Source organism: Sus scrofa, chromosome 1, assembly GCF_000003025.6.
Source record: "Sus scrofa isolate TJ Tabasco breed Duroc chromosome 1, Sscrofa11.1, whole genome shotgun sequence".
Classification (NCBI taxonomy): domain Eukaryota; kingdom Metazoa; phylum Chordata; class Mammalia; order Artiodactyla; family Suidae; genus Sus; species Sus scrofa.
In genome coordinates this window covers 179,037,395-179,054,740 of record NC_010443.5, presented here as the reverse complement: position 1 = coordinate 179,054,740, position 17,346 = coordinate 179,037,395, and the positions used below count along the sequence as shown (strand labels likewise).

Here is a 17,346-nt window from a genome sequence, read left to right as displayed (position 1 = left end):
ACCCTGAGAAAACTGGCAGTACATACTTTCAATGAAAATTTATAAAGTGCAAGAAAGCAATGGCCTCTTTCTGAAATCTGAGGAAACTTGCTACCTTGACAGAGTTTCGATCATCAGCAGCAGGTAGTAATGACTAGGATAAGAATCTCAGCTCCAGTTGCAAATCTTCATCTCTCTAGGTTTTGTCAAGTGAATATTCTAGAGCAATTGTAATTAGCAGGGAAAAAGGGAGGTAACAGTTTCTGACTACCCACATTTTGGCTGTCTCTAATTTTCTGAGTGGTAGGAACAGCATCTGACAGAATGTTCTATACCTTTAGACATCCAGTGCTCCTCTGGATGTCACTGCACACTGAAGGCCAGTCTTCATTTTGTATGTGAATTTTCTGAGGACCTTGTTAAAGTGTAGGTTTTAATTCACTGGATGTGAGGTGAATCCTGAGATTTTGCATTTATCACAAGTTCCTGGGTGATGTTAATGCTATTGGACTCAAGACCACACTTTGTGTAGCAGAGAGTAATAGAAAGATTTATGGCCTCCAAGAAGATTCTATGTCCCAATCCCCAGGACTATTAGTGAGTTACCTTACATGGCAAAAGAGACTTTGCAGAGGTAGTTAAATTTACTAATCCACTGGCCTTCGAAAGAGGAAGATTATTCTGGATTGTCTTGGTGGGTCCAGTACGATTACATGAGCCCTTAATAGCAGAGAACAGAGGAGAGGAGGATGTCAAAGTGATTCTATGTGTGAGAAGGACTTGGCATATAATTGCTGGCTTGAAGATGGAATGGCCATATGGAAAGTATGAGAAGGAGCTGAATTTTGCCAACATCCTGAGTGTACTTGAGCGTGTTCTTTTCCAGAGCATCCAGAAAAGCATGGAGCCCTGCCAATCCCTTTCTTGTGGTCCTGTGAAACCCTAATAAGAGAGTCAGGTTGGGTTATTCTGTGCCCAGAATTGTGAGCTACTGAAACTATAAGGTAATAAGTGGATATTGGTTTAATTGCTTAATTTGAGATAATTTGTTATGATATCAAGAGAAAACTAATACACAAAGTAATCTAGAACACCTAGAATCTAGGGGAGCATGAAAGTATCCTGCACTAACTGGGTGAATCTGAGTTCCAGATCAAGGAAGGATGTGAGAATAATAATTGGCTTTTGCACTGGCTAGGTGAAACCCCTAGATTTCTCAGAATTATTAAAGAAGGCAGAGCCTGACCAAATATACTCCCACAATAGAGAAGTAGGGCCTTGGAGTCATATTAAAATAGAATAATTAGAGAGATAGGAGGGTCTCCAGGCTGGCAAAATGGGACTTATAAACTATTTGTAGAAAAAAATAATATCTATGTATTGGGAGACATACATAGGGTCTCTTGTATTTCTGCATTCTTGCAAGCAAAATCATGGATATCTTTTCTTGCAGACAATACTTTCAAGGATGATTGTATAGGGAACAGCCCTGGAATATAGAGATATTGATGTCTTCCTTTGGAGCAGGGACAAATTTATTTACTGACCAGCATAACAGAGGCAAAACTTGCTTCTGGAGCAAAGGTAGGGCAAATTTGCTTGATGCCTATTATAAAAGATTGGGTTTCCTTTAGCTTGGTATTCTTTCACTGTGATGAAACCCCACTGTGTGTACAACACCTATGTGAGATGCTCAACATTACCCCGTGGGACTTGGGGAGCAGGGAGAACCAGTGAAAATGTGAAGCTCATGCTTGCTGTGCTCTAATTATGTCCTTTGTCTCTGATGTAGAAGTCTCTGATCTTCTTTCATTGGCCATGAATCAGTGGAAGACTAGTTTGTTAGCCTGAAAATAGGTTAAAACCTCAGAGTGTCACAGTTCTTAACAATGTATGAATAAATATGTGTTTGTGATTGTGTATGTGCGTGTGTGTGTGTGCATATAAATTCCAAATTTCAGTTTTTTAAAAAATCTGTTAAAAAGTAAGTTGAAGATTTACCTATTATGGAATAGTCTGAAGTTTTCCAGTACCATAGGTTTTTGACTCTTAAACCATGCAGTGTATATTGAATCTGTCATCAAAGCAATAGTACATTCAGTCAGTAAGAACTCCACAAGTTTTATTGAAATAAACAGCTGTGTTAACTTTTTTGATATTTGTTTTATTACCGTGGTTAGTTCTGTTAAGTAACATATGTCTTTCCCAAATATTACATTATTTGGAAATTTTGCATTCTTCCTATTAGTTGCTTTTTTTTTGGTTGTTGTTACTGCTGCTGTTGGAAATATCTTTGCTTCATTTAAATAATAATGATATTATAATGATGATGAGCTTGGTTCTTGATTAAGAAGTTTTCTTAAATAGTACCTTCTAAATTTGGGGACTTGAGCCTTGGTAAACATTATAAGAAGTAATTATTATTTTTCATAATCTTCGGGAAGATTTAATTTTGTGGGATGGTCTCAGTATAGTAGTACCTCACTGGAAAAAAAATGAAAATTTAGCATATATTTTTTTTTAGGCTAACTGGGAAATTCTCAGAACTGTAAGAGCCACACTTTCATCTTTTAGGTTTGTCAAGGAGGAATATAAGTTTAAGTGTTTTTAAGAACAATCAATGTGTTTCATTTTCCAAAAATGTATTTGGGGAGTCCAGAAATTTTCAGATGTTCAAAATCTGGCATGTTTGGTATCAGATGCTACATGGTTTTTTTTCTTTGTCAGGGCTGTCATTTTCTTGATTCTTTCTATTGAGTATTCATTGTGTCTACCAAGACAGATTAAATATTTGCATGCAGAATTGTTCCAATTTTATGAAATGACTAGAAACGATTATGTGTATTGTTTTTGTTTTTAACTTCTGCTATTTCTCCATCTGCTCTTTATAGGTTTCTGCCAAGCAGAAAAATGTGACAAAGAATCTAGACCCAGTGCTACTATTTTTTGAAATTTTCTGTTTGTTTATAGAGGAAATGCAATAACAAGGAATTGTATAATAAGGCACTGCTCCTGTTTCCTGAGTGGAAGATGATTGCTGCCAGACCTGGTTGCAATTAGGGCAGGATGGTGAGGGAGATGATGGAAGAGAATAATTCCATCTAAAAAAAAAGCTGTCCTCATTGCATAGACTGGGTGACCTGATTAATTAGCTTTTTAATTTAAAATTTTCGCAGTTAAAAATGAGTTATTTTATTAAATATTGTTTTGAGCGACTTCTATATACAAAGCACTTTCAGCTGAGTGGTGTAATTCTTTTATCTTAAAGACTTAGCAAGTCTTGCCAAGCTCTTGCGCTATTCAACAAAGGAAGAAAGAAATTCCAAGCTTTCTTTGCTGCAGTGGTACAAATTGGTTTTCAGTATGTTGAATCTAGCCCTGGAATAAGATAAATTTTCTTTTCCAACGAATCATCGTCAAAATGCAGTGTGTTTTGGCTCTTACATAATATCTTCCTGGAGAAGTATTCATGCACTATTTCCTGTTTAGTAAAGATCAATTTAGGAGATTCATAAAAGGTTACCAAAATGACCTGAAAGTGGAGAAAAATAATCTCTAAAAAGAAAGATAGTTTCTGTTTTGACAAAATGTTAGAACCATTGACTTTCTTCAATTGTCTATCTCCCTCTTTGATCCTCACTGGGCTAATAAAGTGCTGTGATGTCAAGCTGGACATTTTTTCAACTGGTAATGGGGCTTCATTTTTTTAATTTTATGAATCCTGTTTGCCCTTTTTCTTTGTTGTGATGGTGATGCTTGATTTGCTTTTTCCAAACTATTTCAAAATATTGGGAGTATAAATCTAACTCACATTAATGAAAATAAACTGTGATTTTGCCATTAGTTTGATAGCCACTAGAATTTGACAGGGATACTTGTATTCTGTAAATTATAAAGGTTGTGTAATAGTCATAGAAATGATAAGCCTTAGAAGAGCATGAAAATGAGCCTTCTATAATCAGAGGCATGGAGTTCTGTGCCTTTGATTGGCTCTGGTGTCTCTTATTGGCCCAAACTAATGGAAACCAGGGTGTCTTATTTGTATTGCCTTTTCCACACAAAATATAATTGTCAAACCAGTAAAAGCACTTTTTCATGTTGAGGAGAATGTTCTCTTATGATTGTTTGTAGAAGGATAGTAGGTGGAAAATCCAAAGCACCTGTTTTTTTCAATAATGGAATGAAATGGGAGCTGGTAATGTTAAACTTCCTCTCCTCAAAAGGGAAAATAACATTTCCTTTCCAAGTGTTCCATGATTTGTTTTTCACATATCTTATCCACCCCCAACCCCAGATGTTTTCGTTATTTTTTAGTTTAAGGGAAGTAGTTTCTTTTGCAAATTCTTTGATTAATGTGGGGAATATATAGGTAGATTTCAAAATGCTCTGCAGATTCTCGTCTCTGCACTGGCTCATGTGTATCCTTCCCCTGTAATTCAATCTAACACTTCACCACACCAGATAGTACAGTCAGCTCAAGTGATAGGTCTTCTGGACCCCCTACCTCTTATCTGACTTGGTCCACGTTGAAGTTCCCCTTCCTGTTGTGTTAACTCTCATCTACCTTGAAAGAAGCTATTCACTTAGCTTTTTCTCTTTGCTTAGCTTTTTCTCTTGTTCTTTCATGTTTATGTTTTTTGATTTTCTGACTGCTGCGTAAACTTGGTGGGAGTAGGTAACATGTTTTATAAGTCCAATGCAACCCTGTGATTCTGTGAACACAGTAGCTACTCAGAATATGATCTTTATTGATTGGAAGTGATCACTGGGACCCTAGTATAAGCAGTGGTGTTGGCTCCCATGTACCTTTTGCTTCTGTTTTATTCACCTTGGTGACTGCAAGAAAAATATGACAGATTGAGTGACTTGTAAACAATAGAAATTTGTTTCTAACAATTTTGAAGGCTGAGAAGTCCAAGATCAAGATGCTGGCATATTTTATATGTGGTGAGGACCTGCTTCCTGGTTCATAGATTCATCTTTTTGCCATCTCCTCACATGGTGGAAAGGGTCCTCTGAGGACTCTTTTATAAAGGCACTAATCCCATTCATGAGAGCTCCACCCTTATGACCTAATCACCTCTTAAAGGGCTCACCTTCAAATATCATCACATTGGGGATTAGGTTCCAGCATATGAATTTTAAGGGGATACAAACATTCAGTCTCTGGTACCTTCCTTCCTGAAAATATATTGAATAAATGAATGCGATAATGAATGGGATGTAATTGGTCTTTGTTCACCTGGTTGGTTGTTGAATTAGGTGAAAAAAATCTCTTAAAGCCACAGAAAGGGCATTAAACCTACCTGAAGTGGGGTGAGGCTTACAGATGGGCATGCCTAGTATGGTGGCAACCACTTGCATAGGGCACTGGAAACTGGGAAAAACCTCGAGGTAGTAACAAATTCGTGCTTGAAGGGATGGAATAACTTGCTTGTACCCATGCCTGATGGGAGATAAAAACTGATGAAGAGTCTCAATTTCCTAGTCCTTTACCTGAAGCCTGACCGCTAAATTTTTTTTTTTTAAATAAGAATCTGATCTTTTTGAGAAAAAAGCAAACCTTGATAACTACTTTTGGAGAAAGCAACAGGGAAAAACTAAACAAGTGAACCTAAAGCTGCTGATTGAGCAGCAGATTCCACTAGGTTGGTTGTGAGGGAGAAGAATAGCTATCTTTGAAATACAGACACAAGGAACATGTCTGTGTGAGCTTTCAGAGTGTGTTTCTTGCCAGGTGAGCTGTGTTGCCTGCTTGGAGCATGTTTTTCTTTTTCTTTTTTTTTTCTTTTTTTTTTTTTTTTTGTCTTTTTGCCATTTCTTGGGCCGCTCCTGCAGCATATGGAGGTTCCCAGGCTAGGGGTCCAATTGGAGCTGTAGCTGCCAGCCTACGCCAGAGCCACAGCAACAGGATCCGAGCTGCGTCTGCGAACTACACCACAGCTCACGGCAACGCCGGATAGGTAACCCACTGAGCAAGGGCAGGGATCGAACCCGCAACCTCATGGTTCCTAGTCAGATTCGTTAACCACTGCGTCACTAAGGGAACTCCGAGGAGCATGTTTTTCTATAAGGCCATCTTGCCCTCAAAATCTGTCAGTCTCTGAGGGTTGACTCTACAAGTGGGGTGGCGAGTGCAGGGTCAGGGTCAGGGGTGCACCCTCCCACTGGTGTTCTTTGAGGTGGTATCTCTGTAAAAGTTTCTCAATATTCTTTCATTTCTGCAGCATATTGCTTGTTATCTCAACACCACTAACTTCAGTAGGGATGGCATTTTCTAGTAAACTTGGGTGGATTTTGCTTTGTGAAAAATACATGTAAGGGAAAGTAGCTGAGGCACTATGGCCTAGAGATCAAGATGCAGAGACTCTGGTTTTGACTGGCCTAACAGGGATTTGTTATGGGCTCTGTTAGCAGAACATGAATTCGTTCAAAAAAAAGGAAAAAAAAAACTTGGTATTTTTCTTTTGTGGAAAGAAGTACCTGGGACTATTCAGACCCTTTCCTGACTTGGAAAAAATCTGATCCCCTAAAAAAATTCCCAAGAGCTAGTAGCTATTGTTAAAATTATCCTGAGAAATTTTGGAGAAAGATAACATGGGAGAACTACATAAACATAATGTCTTAAAATAGAGGGTTCCTGTGTGGCTCAGCAGGTTAAGGATCTGGCATTGTCACTGCATGATGGCTCGGGTAGGATTCCTGGTCTTGGAACTTTCAAATGCTGCAGGCACAGCCAAAAAAAAAAAAAGAGAAAAAAATTAAGTCTCTAACCTTGTAAAAGGATACATTTTTCCTTTTTCCATCTGTACATTAATCTTTTAACAAATTAATATCTATGTATTAATTTTATGCATTTTCTTCTTGGAGAAAAAAAAATCTTTCCTCCTTTTCAAAGATAGTCCCTTCATTTTTTGTCAATGAGCTCATTTAGTTGGACTGTTTTCAGGCTAGTAAAATAAATTTCTCTCCCTTTATTCATTTGCACATTTAATCCCTCTGTCTCCAGTGGCTCCTTTGCCATTTATTGACAATAAATTAAGATTTTTTTCATCATTCTAGAATCCCCTTCTTCTAACCTTGCCTTACCTTTGGTATACTGTTCTATTTTTACTCTCACCATCAAAATTGTAGTATTCAATTTGCCTTTACAAATTAGACACCGTGTTAGGCACTGTGGATGCAGGGGTAAATTAACAGTATTTTCAAGTAGCTGATGGTCTTCTAGTGGAAGGTTCTGACAAAGCAGCCAACATGGTAGATTGTGACGGGTACAAAGCTAAGTTCAGGGTAGGAAAGTAGAAGGACAGGGAGCATGGGGCCATGTGAGTCTATCTAAATGACCAGGAATCTTTCTCAAAGCAGATGCACCTTTAGTGGACTCATGAAATGACCAGTGGAGAAGGTAAAAAAACCTCCATGGACAGATGCATAGAAGCATGAAATAATAAATACTTGATTTGGCTGAAGATAGGAACTTTGGAAGATATATCCACAGATAGTGATTCCATTAACTGAGATAGAAAATAAGGAAGGATGTACCAGAAGATTTGAGATGAAAAAAGATTTTACTTCAATTTTAGCTCTGCTGAGTGTGTATGGAGCGGCCTGGTACCAACTGTGGGTAGGGCCCAGTTTGTGAATGGTTTCCCATGCCATACAAAGGAGTGTTCATTTCCTATTATTTTGTAACAAATTACCACAGAATTAGTGGCTTGAAGCAACACAAATTTATTAACCAACAGTCAGATGTCCACAGTGGGTCTTAAGAGACTGAAATGAAGATTTTGGAAGGACTGTGTTCCTTCTGAAGGCAGGGGAGAATTCACACCTGACCTTTTTCAGCTTCTGAGATATGCCTGCATTCCATGGCTCAAGGCTGCATCCCAAGTTCTGCAATTAGGATTAGGACATCTTTAGAGGGTCATTATTTTGTTTACCACATTAATTGAATTGAATTCATCCTGAAGAGGAGGAGAAGCTATTGACACATACTTATTCAAAGAATACAGTGGTGCTTTTGAGATTTATACTCCACAGGATCACTTTATTGGAAATGTAGATATTTGAGGTAAGGTGATAAAGGATATTGCAATTTTCTATGCAAGAACCATGGGATCCTAAAACATGGCAGGTAGCTGTGTGGTTGGAAGGGGAGAGAGAAGACTTAGAAAATGGTTGTGGGCACTGACTGAGGTACTTACATGAGTCATTCTGGATGACTCTAAAGCTCCAGACTTAGGAAGGCTAGGTAGATGGCCATTAGTCAGGATAGACAATACAGAAGGAAGTGCCAGCTTATTTGGGGAGACAAAAGACTTGATTTCAGTTTTAGTTGTGTTGAGTTTGAGCTGAGAGGCATGGTACCCAGGTGAAAAATCTGGAGCCCAGGAGAGAGGACTGTATTTGGAACCATCAGACAAGAATTACATGGGAATGGGAGAGGTGGCTTAAGGATAGTGTATAAAATGAGAAGACTTGAGGCTACTTCTGTGAGTAACTTCCAAGGCTATATTGATGATGGGTTTTACAAAGCTCTTGATATACTTTTACAAGTGCTGTTGGACATTGACCCATGCATGTTCTGAATTTTGTTCACCCATGCATGTTCTGAATTTTGTTCAAACTCATGATAAATAAGAGTGGAGGTTCTTTGAAAATGGGGCTCAACCTTTAGCTATCTGAATCTCCTCTTGGGTTCTCCATTAACTGAATGAATAGCTATCCACACCGAAGCATACATCTAGTTTGGAGTTACATTGTACTGCTTTGTGTTAATGTACAAATCTCCAATCACTAAAATCAATTATTTGTCTTTGATTTATTGACACTTTTTAAAATGTTACTTACAAGAGAATTATTTGGTGTTTCTCCATTAGAGAATTGTTTTTCAAAGTTAAAATAATTATCCCTGTTACAATTAGGTTAAATAGAGATTTCTCCTGGGGCAATATTTGATATGCATGTATTGTCAACGCTGAAAACTTAAATAAAAATGTCTTTTCTTGGGGAATTCCCTGGTGGTCTTGTGGTTAGGATTCAGCACTTTAACCACTGTGGGTTCAATCGCTGGTCTGTGAACTGAGATCCCACATCAAACTGCTGCATGCCGTGGCAAAAAAAAAAAAAAAAAAAAAAAGACAAACTTTATAATATTAAAAAGAAAACACACCAAAGTATCTTTTCTTTACCTTAAATTGATGGATAGAGTTTTTATCACAAAGTTTTATGCCAATTCCACAAACTTTATGATCCTGTTAGTGTTAGAAAAAAAGCTTTGAAAGGCAGTCCAAAAGTTCCTTGAACGGCTACCTTTCCCAGGATTTATTTTTTTAGTTGATAACATCACCACTGTGTCTTTTTTTTTTTTTTTTTTTTCTTTTTTCCTGACTGGAGAACTTTAGGATCATCTTTGGCCTCACTTTCCTTCCCTTTTGTTCAGTTGGCCACCATGATTTGCTAGGTCCCCTTTGGAAATGACTCATCATTTTCTACTCTTATATTTCCTGAAGTCTTAAGTAACTATTAAATGTCTTCCTGTGTTCAGCTTATCTCAAGCTCTAGTTTATTTTGAACATTATCACTAAGCAGTTTTTCTGAAGCAAGTGACCATATCCCATATAAACCCTTCAGTTCTAAATTGCCTGTAAAATAAAGCCCCAAAATTCGGACATCCAAGCCCAGCCTGTCCTCCTCCACACATTTCCCACTAGGGACCTCCCACTCTGTGCTTTGTCATTTTTCTTCTACTGTTCCAATTAGAAAAGCCTTTCTTGATATACCTTCCTGGCCTCTGCATTGGCTTGGTAAATACTGACTCGTTTTCTTTTTTTCTTTTTCGGGCCGCACTTGCAGCATATGGAAGTTCCTAGGCTAGGGGTTGAATCAGAACTATACCTGCCAGCCTATGACACCACCACAGCAACATGGGATCTGAGCCATCATGGATACTAGTTGGGTTCATGGGGAGCTCCTGTTGTGGCTCAGTGGAAACAAATCTGAATAGCACCCATGAGGATGCAGTTTCAATCCCTGGCCTTGCTCAGGGGGTTAAGGATCTGGAGTTGCCATGAGCTATGGTGTAGGTGGCAGACATGGCTTGGATCTTGCATTGCTGTGGCTGTGGTGTAGGCCAGCAGCTACAGCTCCGATTTGACCCCTAGCCTGGGAACTTTTGGCTCTAAAAATACAAAATAAAAAAACAACCCCAAACAAAACCAATCTAGTTGGGTTCATTACCACGACAGGAACTCCCTTTTCTTCTTTTCGTATAAATTGAAGTATAATTGATTTACAATGTTGTGTTAGTTTCAGGTGTATAGCAAAGTGCTTCATTTTCATGTATATATATCCTCATTGTTTATTTTATATATAGCAGTGTATATCGGTTAATCCCAAACTAATTTATCTTTCTCCTCCCCTCTTTAGTAAGCAGAAGTTTGTTTTTTATGTCTGTGAGTCTGTTTCTGCTTTGTAAATAAGTTCATTTGTATCATTTTTTAAGATTCCACATATAAGAGATATTATATGATATTTGTTCTTCTCTGACTCACTTCACTTAATGTGATAATCTCTAGGTCCATGTTACTGCAAATGGCATTATTTCACCCTTTTTATGGTTGAGTAATATTTCATTGCATATATATATATATATCACATCTTATTTATTTTATGATTTTTGCCATATAGTTGATTTACCATGTTCTGTCAATTTCTACTGTACAGCAAATTGACCTAGGCATATATATATTCTTTTTCTGACATTATCCTCCATCATGTTCCATCACAAGTGAGTAGATACAGTTCCCTGTGCTGTATAGCAGGATCTTTTTTTTAATTTTTTTTTATTTTTTAAAATTTTTCCACTGTACAGCAAGGGGATCCAGTTATCCTTACATGTATACATTACAATTACATTTTTCCCCCACCCTTTCTTCTGTTGCAACATGAGTATCTAGACAAAGTTCTCAATGCCACTCAGCAGGATCTCCTTGTAAATCTATTCTAAATTGTGTCTGATAAGCCCAAGCTCCCGATCCCTCCCACTCCCTCCCCCTCCCATCAGGCAGCCACAAGTCTCTTCTCCAAGTCCATGATTTTCTTTTCTGAGGAGATGTTCATTTGTGCTGGATATTAGATTCCAGTTATAAGTGATATCATATGGTATTTGTCATTGTCTTTCTGGCTCATTTCACTCAGTATGAGATTCTCTAGTTCCATCCATGTTGCTGCAAATGGCATGATGTCATTCTTTTTTATGGCTGAGTAGTATTCCATTGTGAATATATACCACCTCTTCCGAATCCAATCATCTGTTGATGGACATTTGGATTGTTTCCATGTCCTGGCTATTGTGAATAGTGCTGCAATGAACATGCCGGGTGCATGTGTCTCTTTTAAGTAGAGTTTTGTCTGGATAGATGCCCAAGAGTGGGATTGCGGGGTCATATGGAAGTTCTATGTATAGATTTCTAAGGTATCTCCAAACTGTTCTCCATAGTGGCTGTACCAGTTTACATTCCCACCAACAGTGCAGGAGGGTTCCCTTTTCTCCACAGCCCCTCCAGCACTTGTTATTTGTGGACTTCTTAATGATGGCCATTCTGACTGGTGTGAGGTGGTATCTCATGGTAGTTTTGATTTGCATTTCTCTAATAATCAGGGATGTTGAGCATTTTTTCACGTGTTTCCTGGCCATCTGTATATCTTCTTCGGAGAACAGTCTATTCAGGTCTTTTGCCCATTTTTCCATTGCTTGATTGGCTTTTTTGCTGTTGGGTTGTATAAGTTGCTTGTATACTCTAGAGCTTAAGCCCTTGTCAGTTGCATCATTTGATAGTATTTTCTCCCATTCTGAAAGTTGTCTTTTTGTTTTCTTTTTGGTTTCCTTTGCTGTGCAAAAGCTTTTCAGTTTGATGAGGTCCCATGGGTTTATTTTTGCTCTAATTTCTATTGCTTTGGGAGACTGACCTGAGAAAATATTCATGATGTTGATGTCAGAGAGTGTTTTGCCTATGTTTTCTTCTAGGAGTTTGATGATGTCCTGTCATATATTTAAGTCTTTCAGCTATTTTGAGTTTATTTTTGCTCGTGGTGTGAAGGTGTGTTCTAGTTTCATTGCTTTGCATGCAGCTGTCCAGGTTTCCCAGCAATGCTTGCTGAATAGACTTTCTTTTTCCCATTTGATGTTCTTGCCTCCCTTGTCAAAGATTAATTGACCATAGGTGTCAGGGTTTATTTCCGGATTCTCTATTCTGTTCCATTGGTCTGTCTGTCTGTTTTGGTACCAGTACCACACTGTTTTGATGACTGTGGCTTTGTAGTATTTCTTGAAGTCTGGGAGAGTGATGCCTCCTGCTTGGTTTTTGTTTCTCAGGATTGGTATAGCAGGATCTTATTGCTTATCCACTTCAAATGCAATAGTTTGCATCTCTTAACCCTAGACTCCCAGTCCATCCCACTCCTTCCCCCTTCCCCTTCCCCTTGGCAACCACGAGTCTGTTCTGCAAGTCCGTGAGTTTCTTTTCTATACCACATCTCCTGCTCAGTTCATCTGTCAATGGACACTTAGGTTGATTCCATGTTTTAGCTATTGTGAATAGTGCATGTATTTTTTCTGAACTATAGTTTTGTCTGAATATATGCCTGGGAGTGGGATTGCTGGATAGTATGGTAGTTCTAATTTTAGTTTTTTAAGGAACCCCCATACTGTTCTCCATAGTGGTTGCACCAGCTTACATTCCCACCAACAGTGTAGGAGGGCTCCTTTTTCTCAACCCTCTCTCCAGTATTTATTATTTGCAGACTTTTTGTTGATGGTCATTCTAACTGGTATGAAGTGATACCTCATTGTGGTTTTGATTTGCATTTCTCTAATAATTGGCGATATTGTTGGCCATCTGCATAACACTGACTTATTTTCAAAAGTCCAGCTCAAAGGGCATCTCCTTTGCTTTGTGTGCTTTTGACTTACCTATTGCTAGTTACCATACTAACTCTACTTTAACTCTTGGGGAGTTCATATCCCTACTCCTTACCCTGCCTCACTGCTCTTTGTATCCTTAGCATATGATTAGTATTTAATAATAATTGAGGGGTTTGGTGGAAGATCTGATGAGCATCTAGTTTCAGTCCCATCCTTGAAGGTCGATACATCTCTGGGCCTCTTTTCTTTGCCTATAAAATGAGAGGAAATTCAAGTACTGGCATAGTAGATCAGTTCATGATATCCTGATATCTCTACTACATGTGTTCTTTATTAACATCATGAGGTTTTAAGATGAAGAATGTGTAGGCTACTCGAGTTTCAGAAGACATTCTTGTTTTTTTTTTTTTTTTCCTTACAATTCTATAGGACTCTCTATATTAACCTTATCCAGGTCTCTGGGTTTCCCAGGAGACTTGCTCTTTTAGGTACCACAAATACTGTCAATCATGGTTAAAGAGCAGTTGGGACTGCAAGTAATCCTTGTTAGTAATGCCTGGCTTCAGTTGAGGAACATGAAAACTGTAAACTGTCCCAAGCTTTGATATGCCATGGTTATCCAGCATTTTTTAAACCATTGATTCTTAAATCCCTTCTAGTTCCTAGACACTCTGGACTTCTGGTTGAGTTATAGGAAGGTACTCAGACAACTGCAGAATAATTTGCTTTTATCTTCTCAAGATTTGAGGAACTGTGCTTACGTTTTATGAAAAGTCAAGAGGTAGATACCATCTCATGGAAAGGTATAATTAGAAGTGGTGTATTAGTTTAGTATGGCTGTCATAACCAAATACCACAGACTCAGTGGCTTAAACAACATGAACTTATTGTCTCAAAATTCTGGAGGCTCAAAGTCTGATCAAGGTTTCAGTGGTGTTGGTTCCTTCTGAGGGCTGTGCCTCCCTCCTATATTCTGGGAATTTCTTGGCAGTCTTTGGAATTCCTTGACCTGTAGATGCATCATATCCATCTCTGCTTTCATCTTCACATGCGTTCTCCCTGTGTATCTGTTTCAATGTCCAAATTTCCTCTTTTTTATGAAGACACCAGTCTTATTGGATTAGGGGCTGCCATTATGACCTCATTGTAACCTGTTTATTTCTGGAAAGACCCTTTTTTCAAATTAGACCACACTTTGAGGTCCTGGGGGTGAGGGCTTCAGCATATCATTTTGGGGGGATCTCAATTCAACCTATAACAAGTGGTGTGGGGTGGTATGCACACTGGCTGCAGCTCTGGAGTTGGGTCCTGGCGGTTCCTGGTTGAGCTTGTGTTAGGTCTGAGCTTTTTGATGCTGGACAGTGCGGGGGGGGGTGGTCTCTGGGTGGGTAGAGCAGTGACTGGGGACATGTGTGAGGCAGAGTCTATTTACTAATTGGTAGGGAAGTATTTTTACTATTTTAATATCTTTTCTAGCTAATTATCATCTTTGAGTTGAGAGGTTGATTTACTCTGTAGTATATTTTAGGGGTGCTGGGAAGATCATTGCCTATTAAAATGCTGTTTGTTGGTTGATAGCTGATATTCTTTTCTTTCTTTCTTTCTTTCTTTCTTTCTTTCTTTCTTTCTTTCTTTCTTTCTTTCTTTCTTTCTTTCTTTCTTTCTTTCTTTCTTTCTTTCTTTCTCCTTTCTTCCTTTCCTTTCCTTTCCTTTCCTTTCCTTTCCTTTGCTTGCTTTTGCTTTTGCTTTTGCTTTTGCTTTTGCTTTTGCTTTTGCTTTTGCTTTTTAGGGCCACACCTGTGGCTCATTGTAGTTCCCAGGCTAGGGGTCTAATTGGAGCTATAGCTGCCAGCCTGTGCCACAGCCATGGCAATGTCAGGTCCGAGCCGCATCTGTAACCTACACCACAGCTCAGGACAATGCCAGATCCTTAGCCCACTGAGCGAGGCCAGGGATCAAACTCGAAAACTCATTGTTCCTAGTTGGATTCCTTTCCGCTGCACCACAAATGGGAACTCCTGAATTTATATTTTCAATCACTCATCACACTAACTTAAAATGTTTGAGCACTGCTAAAATGTGAATTCCTCAGTTGTTTTAATCAGAGTCTAATTATCAAGTCTCTGCTTACTTGTTTGAAAGTCCAATGCTTATTTTCATTCCATTGTTTGCAATTATGTTGCAAAAACCAAAAGTGGCCAGTAGTTTGACTGATTACTGTCCAGTTTTCTTGCATTTCAATTAAAAAGGTTGTCATTTACTAAATGTTCATGTTGTGCAGTATAATATTCCTCTTCATGACAACTCTAGCAGGAAGGTGTTTTACTGTCTCCTAAGAGATGAGAAAACAGAGCCACAGAGCAGTTAAGCAACTTGTTGACAGCCATGACTAGTAAGCCTTCAAGTCTGTGTTGCTAACCAGTGTACTGTTGTGCTTCTGTATAAATAGCCTATGTATTAATAACAAGAAGAAGAGACTATTTTGCTGTACTTGAGAGGGCCTTGTGATGTATTTTAAAATGATTTTGGGGAGTTCTCTGGTGGCTTGGTGGGCTAAGGATCTTGCATTGTCACTACGGTGATGTGGGTTTGATCCCTGCCCCCCCCCAACATCCATGTACTGTGGGTGTGGCAAAAAAATTTAAAAATTAAAAAAAGGACACAATCTATTTTAGATTTGCTTGGTACTGATGTGGAGTATAACAGAAAATAGATATTTCCCTCTTCCCTTTTCCCAGTGGAGGTCTCAATGTTTGGCCCCAGGTGAGGTCTCGTTGATGAGGGAAAGGTGTTGTGTAATCTGATGGATGCCCCTGGCCTCAGCTTTTGATAATATCTGAAAATTTAACCCTGGAGATTCATTGTATTTATCAAAGCTGCCAGGTAAAAAGTTGTTGATTGATGTATCTACCCTGGAATATTGAAATTTGAGTGCATCCCTCTCTTCCCACCTCCCCCCTGATTGTGAGCATTTTAATGGAATCTAAGCTGACTTTCTGGATGTTCTGTGTTTAGATGTGATAAGGGCCATGTTTCATTGGTGTTGTGGAACTTGGTTGATGGTGGCTAAGAAATCCAGGAATATAAACTACCTATTAATCAATATGTTCATGTTACAAATATTTATTGACACCTCTTCTGGGCCTGACATTGTGCTGTGCTGGGATGAAGCCAGTGCCTACTGTGGATAAAATGACAGGCTGAAAGGAGTGTGTAGGGCTCTGAAAAGAAACCCATTACCTTGGGAGTTTTGCCTCAGGCTAGCTTGGTCTTCTCCAATACAATATTTATCACCAGTGGATAAAGTTCAAGACAAGATTTTTCCAGAGAGAGATGACAGGTGGTGATCTGCAGAATCTTGTAGCTTTGCTGCCCTTCTTTTGTCTGACTTTCACTTCTGATACAGCCTCTGAGACTAGAAAGGAAGGAGGCAAGGGAAGATGAGAACTCCCATCTCATCTGGAAAAGATGTTTGTTCATCAGTGTTTAGTTTGCAACCTTGGCTACAATAAAGTCTTAGAATTAGCTCTGATGTGAGTTTTCTGTGTTCTCATGTATTATGTTTCCTATTAACACAATGTGTGACACATGGTAAGCATTAGTTAAATGCGAACTGATTTTAAATATAATTTCTCCTGTAGGGGCAGACAATGATTGCTTTTGCTTTCAAGCATCCCTGAGATTTTCAGTTCCACAGACAAAGAAACTTGAAGACCTGCAATAATTAGAGAAGTTAAAAAAAACAAACACGCAAATGAAAAGAAAGGCACATCCCTATTTTAACAGTCATAGAGTGGGTGGGTTAAGGATAGGCCTAGGAGGGTAACAACTTACTGGTCTAAGGCTGTCATACAAGACTCTTCTAAAAGACTGATTTCAGAATGGGAAAGCAATAGTATCAAAGTTTGGTTCTTTTTTGCTAGTACCTTTATGATTTACCTTCTCAAAGTTTCTTATCATAGTTAACCAATTTTCTCACTTAAAACATTTTAACTAAGAGAACCAGGGAGGCACACTCTGCTTGAACACTTGGGAACAGAGTAGATGTCAAACCTGAATGATGACTTTGACTTCTTCTGCATTGCTGAGTTGATGAATGAGAACTGCTGATAAATCTATACAAATGAGAATTTTCTGGAAGTTGGGGCAGTGGTGTAAAGACAGCTGTCCCCCCCACCCCAAGTGGTTCCAAGTTGTCTTGTTTTACTATTTACTCTTGGCTCTGTTTGGTGTATACACATCTCTTTCTGTGCTATTAATGGTCGATTTTTTGGGGGGAGTGCTGGTTTCTAAAAGGATGTTCCAGGCGGGAATTTGGGCATTAAGAAATTGTTGCTCAGAGCTAGTCCTAATATTTTAGTTCACTTGCTGCTTACTTACCCTTATATGATGCTTTAAAAATAGTCCTCCAATGTACATATTTAGTGAGTAGATGACTATAC

General features: G+C 38.6%; 1 long non-coding RNA gene across 1 annotated transcript in view; it reads left to right on the top strand.

Annotated features, from left to right (window-relative positions):
- LOC102164199 overlaps positions 645 to 17,346 on the top strand; it is a 37,696-nt gene continuing 20,994 nt past the window's right edge. Inside the window, exon 1 of the long non-coding RNA XR_300380.2 lies at positions 645 to 1,563. This is a non-coding gene — a long non-coding RNA (uncharacterized LOC102164199). The remainder of the gene's footprint in view (positions 1,564 to 17,346) is intronic.